A 12,894-nucleotide genomic window follows, 5' to 3' on the forward strand; every position below is an offset into this window, starting at 1 on the left:
TAAATCATCTATGCCTTTTGTGACTACTGGCAGTCTCTTATAATTATGTCTGGCTTGTCTGTGTAATTCATCAACAATAATTTGTCTAGACATAATATGAAAACAAGAATATTGCAACTATGGGGTGTTCAGCAGCTGATACTACAGGATTTTCTAAATATAATTTGTCTCATATTTGTATATGAAATTCCAGAGAGCCATCATCTTCAGCATAAGATGTTTCTAATGTATTGGGATCTGTAAAATCCTCTAACTCTACACTGGTGATTTTTGGTTTGTTGTCAGCATTTGTTATTGATAAGGTGGGGTAGTGGTGTGCCTGTGGTTGAAGCCAATATTTGATCTTGATTGGTCTCAGTGTGCCCCCAACAAAAAACTGGTAATAAAATTGTGCAGGGGACAGCATATATACTTTGCCACCTGGTGTAAATGGTGAATCATATTCTTTGTTGGGGATGCTGTACAATTCAAGAATTACTGTATGTAATACAATTTTAACATGTGTAATTTGGCCAATTCCAATATCACAGCCCCTACATAAATAGGCTGATCAAATTTAATCTTTGTTTTTTTCATGTTGAAAAGTGTCATATTCTCATCATAAATTCTTCTCTAATTGAAGTTGGGCTTTGCAATCAATTTTTTGCTCCGGCTGGGGTCAGTAATTATTTTAACATCAATATGTTTTCTGACAATTTCTATTGTTTTGACATACACTGAATTGACCATCAATTTAAACAAGGTCTTATCAAATTGGCTCATTGCAGATGTTCGAAGCTCTGTGTTTGTATCAATATATGGCTTCAACCATCTTGAGTGCCTGAACCTCAAAACTTTGCCAACTTTGGTCACTTGAACACCATGATTCATCAGGAACTGGAGGTTTTTATAATATATGACATAACCCTGTTTTGGCTCTAGAGTCATCATGAGCTTCTTCTGTTTAGAGCCAGGTGAACACTTAACCTCAGGAATTGGAGGCAGATCAGAAAATGTGTTGTGTAAATCATCAGGAATTGTCAGATCAACCTCTAAGAACAGGCCATAGTTACTGTCATCAAAATCCTGAAGATCTTTAATATTGAAATCTTCAACCCACTCAAGCCCTGCATATGGCAATTTATCCATCATAGCATAACCATAGAGGCTGTTGGCATCTACATACAGTATATAATTTGATGGCAGTGCTGGATCATAATCAGGAATATATTTGTTATTTGCTCTGGCATATCTCTGAGAGCATTGCACCATGCCCCCTCTTATACATTGTTCCATAAACAGATACATATCTTGATCCTGGATCAGATCCAATTGCATTTTAGTGTTTAAAAACATTGCAGACCATGCTAGGCCCAGAGCACTGTAAAAATACATTGGATCCAGCTTATAATTTTCCATGGAAGATTTTCGGAATGCCTGCAGTATATCAGCTAAGAGGGTCACATCAAGTTTTAAATCAGCCTTGTGATAATCACCAAATGTCTGGCATTTTAAATTGTTCCACATCAACTGGGCATGGTGATAATCTTCATCAGTGATTCCAGATCCTCTGATTTTGCTGTAAAACTCTTGTTGTGGTGGCAGAGAACACTCATCAAATTTAGAAAAATCTGTAACATAATCATATGGATATACACACTTCCGCCTAATTAATTTCAGCTCCTGATTTGGAAACGAAGCACATGTGATTTTGAATTGATCATCAGATAATTGAGTGGCCAGTGTAGCCAGGCTAGCCGATAAAATTATGTATGGATCAATAAATCTTAAGTGAATAGGAACACCATTAACTTTAATTATTTTGCTAATAGCAATATATTTTTCATTATTTTCTGCTAAAATATTTAAATTCTGCTTGTCAAACCCCTTGTACCTGATCAGATTATGAAAATCATAATTGGATGCACGATGGCAAAATACAGGGACAAATTTTGGTCTCTGGATCTTAATATTACAGCTATTACACAGGGCCATTAAGAATTTACCATCTGTATGAGAATGGTGTTTCACCTTGATATTTGTATCTGAAAATTCACAATCACATACCGGGCATTTTTCTGCATTGTTGAAATCTTCAATCTGATCCTTTGTTAAAGGCAACATGGGTTTTAATTTTAATAAGATATTAGATGCTATGTCATGGCACTCATTTTCTATTCTATGTGCAAATTCTTTGATGGCATCTGTTCCCATGTATAAATATTCTTTACTAACAACACCATCCTGTACAATCATATAATAAAAACTAGAAGGTTCATGTAACTGGTATGATGTAATTGAAGATTCATCAGGATCTGGGCTGCAGAATGCAAGGGGTTTGAGATTTGATTCAAAATCACAGACTATATATGCTGGGTGTTCCAACAAGGCTTCAAATTTTTTTAATTTGGCATATTCATTTGGATTAGGCATCACCATATGAACAGGTTTATGGTTGCCACAGTATTTCAGATGCTCAATTAACTTGTTTTTAGCAATTTCTGCATTCCTTTCACGAACCCCATTTATTATTTTTTTACCATCAAATACAGTCAAACATCTTCTGCACAACTTGAATATTGTATTGGATTTGCCTTGTTGTTTTCTGACTAAAGCTTCAAGACTGTGTATCAGAGTGTAATGATATGTGTCATCCCCTTCAATTAAGAGCAGATCAATCGGAACAGCAGAATCATCATCAAGTGTACTGATTCTGAGAGGTGCTATCAAGCAATTGCCACGGCCAGTAGAACAAATATATACATTAATAGATAATTGTTTACCATTGATATCCCTGGCCTTTTTTTTAAAATTTATCAATATTCTGAACTGACATTGGATATTTTAAGCCCTCCATTGACTCATCAAAATCATTTTCATGTTGTTTATAATAACTTATTCTTTCTGGATCCCTTAAAACTGGATACAAAGCAGCTAAAATACACTACAGAAAGCATTTCTCATCATTATTTTCTATGTTAACCACGGCTGTTTTGTTTTTAATATTGGCAGGTAATGGCAGATATGTAGATCCTTGTAATGGGCTGAATTCAGAAATATTAACATATAACTGTGTGGAGTTCCGCATAGGCTCCATCCTGATTCTTTTGCTGCAAATTCAGAGTGTTTAATATTCAATTGATCTATCAAACTGCTTATTATTTTGTCTGAATTTGTATTTGAATATATAGCTACAGTTTCTGTTATGTGGGGCTGTGTAAATTTCGTGCCATTTGGTTTCTTATATTGTGTAAACAATTTGAGGGACAGCTTATAAGAGCCATTTTGTGCATTTAGAATTGCCTGCACATCAGGATTTATACTGTTCAAAAAATTCTTAATGTCACATCTTGCCTCTGATACAAAACGGTGATCCTTTAATTGGCCGTTAAAACTGCTATGGATAGGTGGTGCATAGCGTGGCTGCTTTGCCGGTCCAGCATTAACAGGTGTTTCATGCTTCCTTTTCAGACCAGATGTAGATGGTTGTGGGGGCAATGTTGATGACTGTGCAGAACAAGTACCTTTATGTTTATAAGTGAAGTATTCCATGCTATATTTTCTATGGCATTTAGGGCATCTTTTTGTGGGTGTTCTGCATTTGTCTGGATTACAATTCCTTTGATGCCTGGCCCAATTGGGGCTGGTTATATTCTTATTGCATTGATTACAATATTTTTGATTTGGCATTTTTTGTTGTTGTTTATTATATAAAATTTCCTGGGCTTCAATTCAAAACTTTATACTAAATAAAAAATATAAGTTGGGTTCAGCAGTGTGCTTTGTATATTTCTTGTTTATATTTAATGTTAATATTATTAATTATTATTAATATTATTATTAATTTTTTTCCCCGGTTTATTATATAAAATTTCTTGGGTTTTAATCAAAACTCTATGCTTACTATGACAGGTTGTAAAGCTAATAGCCTACAAGTGGAAAAAGAGAATAAATATTGATCTACACTGACCTTCCACAAATGCCTGCACAGACATGCATGTCCTAGAAAGGCAATGACCTAACACTGTGTGTTATGTATTGATTTTTGTATAACAGGCTGGGACAGATATAAGCCTGACTCTAAATATGAGTGGATTACAACAAACAAGCTGGATGTAACAAATATCAGATTTTTTATACAAAATATAAGCCTTTTTGTTCAATATACCAGAAATATATTTAATATGAATAATAAGAAATGTTATATATTAAACCAAACAGGCCTGTAGTATGAGAAGCACTGTAACAACACATCTGTACTCCTCAGCCACTCTGACAATACTGGCTGATATGTAATGCAAAATCTCTTTATATACCCTAAGCACAGATTAAAACTGAAACAATGAACCAATCAGAATATAACACATCATCACATTATGTCATAATTAACCAATCAGAAAACAACACATGCATAATATTGGATAATAATTTGTTGCACAGCATGATGCAAGAGCTCTTGCCTTATAATTTGTTGCATAATATTGGATAATAATTTGTTGCACAACATGATGCAATAGAAATAAACATGTGTATGTGTGTGTGTGTGTGTGTGTGTGTGTGTGTGTGTGTGTGTGTTAATACGTTTGGCTTAGTTTTAAGTGTATCCAAAAAAAATATCAAGAGGGGCATATTTTTTAACAAATTTATGGACAACAATCTCACAGAATTGCCTTTTATAAGTGTAGGCAAATCAATCTGAGAGGGGTCATCATTTCACGGGAAATTCCCGAGGGCATTTTCACAAAAATCTTGGATTAGACAGGGTTCCACACTTGAGCAATAAGCTCATATGGGCATGTTGAGCTTGTTTTAAGTGTAGCCAAATCTGCCTGAGGGGGGCTCATCATTTCTCATCCTGGTTGTATCATCAATTACACTACTGTTGGAGTAGGGCACAGTGCTATCCAGGAGATGATTGGTGTACTGGGTTACCGGAAAGTGTGTTGCAGATGGGTGCCAAGGGATTTGAATGCGGCACAAAAACGAAACAGAAAAGATGTTTGCACGGACCTTTTGGCATGGTACCAAGCAGAGGATGGAGGCGAGGGTTTCTTGAAGTGTTTGGTTACTGGAGACGAAACCATTTTCCACCTCTACGAGCCTGAGAGTAAACGTCAAAGCCTGGAGTGGCAACATCAAACATCACCAAGAAAGAAGAAACCGAGGACAATGTCATCAGCTGGCAAAGTAATGGGAACTGTCTTCTGGGATTCGGAGGGTGTTCTTCTCGAGGACTTTCTCACTCCTGGGGAAACAATCAATGCATCTCACTACGTGCGCACTTTGAGAAAACTTCGTCGTGGTATTCATGAAAATCGTCCTGACAGGGATAGTGTTATCCTCCAACACGACAATGCCAAGCCGCACACAGCACAGCTAACGAGAAATGAAGTTGCCAGATTTGGGTGGGAACTCCTTCGACATCCTCCCTACAGTCCAGATCTGGCTCCTTCTGAATTTCACTTGTTTTCTTTTCTGCGGGAAAACAGATATGACACTAACAAGGAAGTGGAACTTGCAGTTAGGAGAATACTCAGACATGCCCAAACGGAGTTCTACAACAGAGGAATTTTCAAACTTCCAGAACGTTGGCAAAAATGTGTCGATTTAGATGGTGATTATGTTGAAGACTAATACAGGTATGTACTTCAATAGGCATATATTAGATTCTTTTTTGTACAGTTTACTTCCTTCTTGTAACATGTTGATCACGACTTTCAGTACGCACGATATATTAGAAATAAATATGGGAAATTCAAATGCATGGCAATTTTGATTGTTAATTTAGAAGAAATGCTGAATGCTATTTTATCATAATTAGAAGAAATTCAATGCATTTAGGTATCCCTGGCTAAATGCTATTTTATCGTATCTCCACTTTTTGACAGAGAAGAGTTGGTAACTTTATCATGTTCTGTACTCGTTAAAGCATCATGTTACGAAGCGATGTATCTGGTTGTCAGGTGGCATGAATTATTAATAATTTCACACCTTGTAGTGATTCCAAATCTGCAGAAGCCAAACTTTAAACTTTAATCATTTCTCCTGAGAAGTTAGTGCAGATGGACATATTACAAAATAGTATTCAGCTGGCAAAGCCGGCACTACTCATTTTTCTGCCCTGGGCAGTGGCAACAGAAGCCGCTCCCTCTCGAGTGCCCCCCCCCCCAGGTCATTACGCAGCAACAGGAAAATGAAATAAATATATTCCTAAGTAAAACATCAAACTATAAAATAAATAATGAGACTTGTTATGCTATTTATATACTATTAAGCACAAATGGATATCTCGCTCGCACACAGTTAAACTTTAAAACATGCGACACTAATTTTTTATTATTATTATTATTATTATTGTATTTTATGAAAACTCTCTCTCTCTCTCTCTCTCTTAAACGTATATTAAATGTGACAAGTATTAGGAAAGAAATTAAGGCATGACTTCATATGTTTACCGTTGTAGGTCTGTGATATATGATTGGATTTTTAAAACAATTACATGTAATATTCCCAGATCTCCAATGTGGGTGATCTAAGGACTGAATTCTTTCCTGCATTGTTGCCGCATGAAGCGACTCTGTGCTCTGGCTCAAATTAATGGTCAACCCTGGAAGGTAAAGGCGGCTGGAGACTGGTACTGATCATATCACCTCCAAAATGGCCGAGATCAAGAATGTGTGTGGGCCTAGCCCCACATCCCCTAAATGTGCCTACATGACATGGTGCTATATGCACAGGAAACTTTACCTTTACCTTTGCATGTAATATTCTTTTTCGTACAATGCTATCTTGCATAAAATGGAAACAAGCATATTTCAGACATGATTGACCGAATATAGTATTTTTATTAGCCTTAATTTCTAAAAGAACTTTGTTCGCCACTTGCCACGGTTACCAACAAAGTTAATAAATTCAAAGTTTTACACTCACATTAGGTTCAAAATCATGACCCTTCATCAGTTTAAGGTCTCCTTTGGTGTAATTGTTTTATTAAAGCTGAAAGCACTTTTAGTTCATCTTTTAATTCAGTAGCTTTCATGTGTTAACATTCCGGCAAGTTTTCTACACTTTTCAGACAAAAGATCAGATGGAATGTTTTTATGCTTACTAATATGATAAAAGAAATTGATAATTCACTATGATGTTTAATCTTTCTCTTAGAGCTAAAATAATTGTCTAAGACTTGGTAATAAAAATCAACTTTGTTCCGTTTTGTAGATCTTCAACAGTTTCATCAGACTGAAATTGCTTCTTCTTTCGATTTTGGCCCTGTACAGTGTTGCCTATCTTTGAATCATCTATATCTAAATTCGATGCCAATTCTTTTTCATCAACCGGGACCTGCAGGTCGCCACCCCCCGATGCCTCCATGAGTGGAGGGAGGAAAGCACTGTCAGGCTGCCAAGTAGCATCTAACAAACTTCGACATTTTTCATCACTTCTGCTTTTTTCAAAGCACTGATATGTTCGTTGTAAGAAATCATCGAATAATAATAACCTAACATAACCTAACCTAACCTAACCGAACCTAATATAACAGCATCTAACACATCATAGATTAATGCTTTGAAGACATTTGCTCATTACATTACGTGGAGTAAAAAGTCATACCAGATAACTAGTGAGCAAAGGAATGTAAAGCCACACAACTGGTTTGCAATACACTGAGCCTCATGTGCAGTCATTTGGACAGTTTTATTGTCGCCACTTATTTGAAGGAGTGTAGCATAGACCTCTCCCACTTGATATCTCAACAGAGTTAAGGCATCGAATCTGCTTTCCCACCTTGTGGCACTCAGTGGTTTTAAAGTGAGACTACTGATATGTTCTTTCATAACGTTGGGTTGGCATATATTAATGTCGTATGTGTGAGTGCTTATTATGTAAATAGTCTGTATGGTTTATAAGACCTTCGAAATTGTGATATGTGGGTAAAAACAGATTATGTTTTATCTTGTATAAATGGAGTTCATTATAGTTTGTTGAATAGTAATTTTGTGATCAATTAAATATTGTTTAATTATGCGTGCATAATCATTTATAATCTATTCGACACCTTGAGTGCGATCTGTGTGTGTTCCAAATACACAACAGATGTATTAAATAGTTAAGAGAAAAATATTTAACGGCGTAGTACATATTTAGGTGGGTTTTGTCTATGATTAATTGGATTTAATCGTTGCTGTAGGCATCATGTCGTATTTGTCAGGATTTGACAAATATGACCCAGATGAAGGAACCATTAACTCTTATTTGGAAAGATATGATAATTATTGCCGAGTTTTCAACATATCTGAGGAAAGCAAAGTTCCTAGATTCATATCTGTAATGGGCACCAAACCTTATGAAGTGTTACGCAAGTTATTCTCTCCAATACTAACAGAGAAGAAGTCGTTCAAGGATATTTCTGATAGGCTCATTTCTTATTACAATCCAAGTAGTAATTTTATAGTGCAACGTCTAAAGTTAAGAAAATGTATGCAATTTGAGATGGAGAAGGTTGAAGATTATACAAGAAGGCTCCGAAAGATAAGTGAAGCATGTGGATATGGTGAGTTTTTCCCTATTGCATTGTTTGACACATTTGTGAGCGGTTTAAGGTCTGACACTATTAGGAAGAAAATAATAGCAGAAAACATCATGGAATTCCAGAAAGCTTTTAAGTTAGCTAGACAAATGCAAAAACTCGAGTGTGACATGAAGGATTATTACCATGAAGTGAACAAGGCACAATGAATATTAAGTGCAAGGGCAATGACAGAAGATTTCATGAAGAAAATAAGGTTTTACATAAAAATGAGAATGATTCCAAATTTAGAAAATCAGCAAAGTAATCTTCATGGTAATAATTCAAAACCATATGAATCAAAGTCCAAAGTGCAAGGGAATTATGAAGGAAGTTACTGTTCTTTCTGTGGGAAGCAAGGCCATAATTATTTGAAATGTTGTAAAAGGTTTAACGTAGAATGTAGAAAATCCACAAATTATGAACTCAATTACAAATTTGTTGTTCATACAACTGAGTTAGAATCTACACCTAACTCTGAAGCTAATCCAACAAACACAGCTGAAAATCAAGATTTATATATTGCCACTATTTTTACACATTCTAATGATGCACAAATGAACTTTAATAGTAAAGTTGATAAAGAAGAAATCGTGGATCAGGCATCCAAGCTTCAATCATCACAACATGTGATCAACGATTCGGAAAATGATATAAAAGTTTGTACAAGGGAACTTGATTCCAACGTTAACCAGCACACATATTTAATAGAAATTAATGTACATGGTCATGAAGCAAAGTTTGAGATTGACACTGGATCCTATGCATCTTTAGCTAGTAAAAATTTTTATCAACCATTTCTGCAAAATGTACAAATGTCTGAACCTAACTGTACATTGAAAGGTGCTGGTAATAATGTGATACCTTTACTGGGAAAAGTTAATGTGAATGTTGCATGGAGAAATCAGTTCTATCATCTAGATTTGTATATAATTAACTGTCATTTAGAATACCCGCTTTTAGGAAGAAGTTGGATTCAAATTATGATCCCCAAGTTACATTGTGAGTTGACTGAAATTTGTACAACGGGAACTTGTTCTCCACAGTCTGATATCATTGCACACAGTGTCACAGGAAATAATGCAATGAACTCTGACGTTCGTAATTTCATGCATGTATTAAATAAATGTGACAGTTGTTTAAAGCTAATGATATTCAGGGGATCGTTGATATTCTAAAGGAAGAATTTCATTCTACATTTGATGGCGATTTAAGCTTGCCTATAAAGGATCTTAGAGCTGATATTCCATTAAAACCGGACGCAACACCAATTTTCAAGAGATTTTACAATGTGCATTATGGAATTAAAGATAAAGTAAAATCAGAATTGGATAAATTGATAGAAAATGACATTTATGAAAAAGTCAATACTAGAGAATGGGCCAGTCCAATGGTTGTCATTAAAAAGAAAAATGGAGATTTACGCATTTGTTGCGATCTAAAAAGTACATTGAACAAATATGTAGAAAATGCTTCTTATCCCCTACCACTGTTAGAGCATATTTTCTAGAAAGTTAGAGGAAATGCCGTATTTGTTAGTTTGGATTTACAAAAAGCTTATTGGCAAATAGCTTTGAGTGAAAAAGGAAAAAGGTTGCTTGTAATGAACATGCCATGGGGATTATTACAACACACAAGATTGCTGTTTGGAGTTAAAATTTCGTCTCAAATATATCAGAGAGTAATTGAACAGATATTGCAGGGTCTGCACTATGTAATTCCATATCAAGACGATATTCTAATTTGTGGATCTGGACTGAATGAAACGGTTAGCAGATGTATTGAGGTCATGCACAGGTTAGCACAATATAACGTGAAGGTTAATTTGGAAAAGTGCAAGTTCTTTAAATCATCCATTCAATACTTAGGATATGAACTTTCTGCAGAAGGAATTAATACTTGCCAGTGCAAGATTGAAGCATTGCTTAATTGTCCACGTCTGCATGTCGTGATGGAATTGAAGTCGTTTTTGGGAGGCATTAATTTTTTTTGAAGGTGCATTCCAAATATGGCCATACTGATTCCAGCCTTGTACAATTTATTAAAGAAGAATGTGCATGGGAATTGAAGTGATGACTGTGAAAGTCAGTACAAAAAGTTTAAAAAAGCACTGCAGTCATCCGAAACTTTAACTCCGTTTGATCCTAGCAAGGATACAGTAATTATATGTGATGCTTCGAGCTATGGACTAGGAGCTCAGATGTGCCATAGAATTAATGGTGAATTGAAAACAATAGAATGTTCATCTACTACTCTTTCGCAACATGAAATGGCTTATCCTCATCATGAAAAGGAAGCTCTTTCAATTATATTTGCATGAAGAAATTTAGAAAATATATTTATGGAAATCAATTTCAAATATGGACTGATTCACTACCTGCCAAACAACTACTTCAATATGGAAAGACTATACCCATTATGGCTTCATACAGGATTCAACGTTGGTGTTTGTTCTTGGCTAATTATGAATATGAAATTGTGTGCAAGAAGAATGTTGTAGTAGCGGATCTGTTGTCGAGGTTGCCATTGCAAGGGGAAACAATTGATGTCGATGGGATTCAGTTTGTAAATGCAATCAAGCTCACGGATCGTCTGAAAGATGTCTTCCGAACTTTGCAAGAACAAGATGTGATGTTGTAACAAGTCAAAAGGTACGTTATGGAAGGTTGGCCAGAATATAAGATTAAGGATTCAAATATAGATTCAAGTGAATTCGAAGTGCTTAAAAGAAGAAGAAATGAACTACAATGTGAAGAAGATATATTGCTGTGGATTGCTTAAGTTATTGTACCTAATTTTATGAGACAGCAAGTCTTGGAGAAAGATCATGAGAATCACGATGGCATAGTAAAAATGAAGTTGCTATTGTGTGAAAGATATTGATGGCCTAGCATAGACAAATGTATTGAAGATCACTTAAAATCGTGCAACGTCTGTAATGCTGTAAAACCTGACACCAAAAAGAAAGAATACTATAATTGGAAGGAAGTAACTAAGCCGTGGGAGAGAGCACACATGGATTTCTTCTATTTTCAAGGAAAAGTGTTGCTTCTCATTATTGATGCATTTACTAAATGGCCAGAATGATGTTGTATCTTCTACATCATTCAGGGATGTAAAAGGATTTATGTCGAGACTAAGTTCAAGGTATAATCAGTCATACACCTTTGTTACGGATAATGGTCCTCCCTTCCAATCTGCAAATCTGCAGAATTCAAGAAATATTGTGAAGATCAAGGGATTGCTTTCATGCCTTCACCGGCTAATAATCCGGCTAGTAAGGGACAAGCTGAGAGACACGTACAACTTATAAAAAGTGCTCGGAGATGTAAATTATATGAAACTAGAAGAGATGACAAGCATTTTGATTTAAATAATGCTTTGCTACATAGTATCCGAATGGCTCCTAACACTGTTAATTTGAAATCTCCTTGTGAAATGATGTATGCATTTGAGCCGAGACCGAGCGATGATGTAGATCGGTTGCAGGATATTCCTGATAAAAACAAATGTGAGGATACCAGAGGAGGTGTCGAAGTTTGGGTGAAACTTGCCAACTGACATTCCAGTGATGCATCCTATGTTCAAGGTGAAGTTGTCCGGAGAGCAGGGACATATACTTGGTATTTTAAAGTTGGTAAAGATGTTAAGTTAGTGCATGGGAAACAGATAAAATGGAGGAATGTGAGAGAAAATGATAGAGAAAATCATCATTGTAGTGATGAAACAAGCGATAAGAATAATGACGCATCTTCAGAAGTCCACGAAGGAAGATATTTAGATGTGAATGATACATTTAAGGATTACGAGAGAGGAGACAATCATGAAGTGGTGGAAGAAGCTGCAAGAGGGAACATAGATTTGGATAGACGTGAAGCAGCAGAGTCAAGAGTGTTAAGAAGAAGTTAGAGGCAAAGAAAACCACCGGAAAGATTAGATTTGAGTGATTATGGTAAAATGAAGTAAAAATAAAATAACATTTTGCTAACGCAAAATTTCGTTGACGAGGGGGAATGTCGTATGTTTGAGCGCTTATTATGTAAATAGTCTGTATGGTTTATACGACCTTTGAAATTGTGATATGTGGGTAAAAACAGATTATGTTTTATCTTGTATAAATGGAGTTCATTATAGTTTGTTGAATAGTAATTTTGTGATCAAATAAATATAGTTGAATTATGCGTGCATAATCATTTATAATCTATTCAATACCTTGAGTGCGATCTGCGTGTGTTCCAAATACACAACAATTAACTTCCAAGTTATATAATATAATATAATATTATAACTTTCAAGTTTTTAATAGTCTCATTTTCTTCACTTCAAATTTTGCTGGCTTGGAAATTTGC

General features: G+C 35.4%; 1 protein-coding gene across 3 annotated transcripts in view; it reads left to right on the forward strand.

Moving 5' to 3' along the window:
- Positions 1 to 12,894, forward strand: part of LOC145993983 (ATP-binding cassette sub-family C member 4-like) — a 152,082-nt gene that overhangs the window by 96,047 nt on the left and 43,141 nt on the right. The gene's annotated exons all lie outside the window — the stretch shown is intronic.

This window comes from Lepisma saccharinum, chromosome 10, assembly GCF_977018435.1.
Source record: "Lepisma saccharinum chromosome 10, izLepSacc3.1, whole genome shotgun sequence".
NCBI lineage: Eukaryota > Metazoa > Arthropoda > Insecta > Zygentoma > Lepismatidae > Lepisma > Lepisma saccharinum.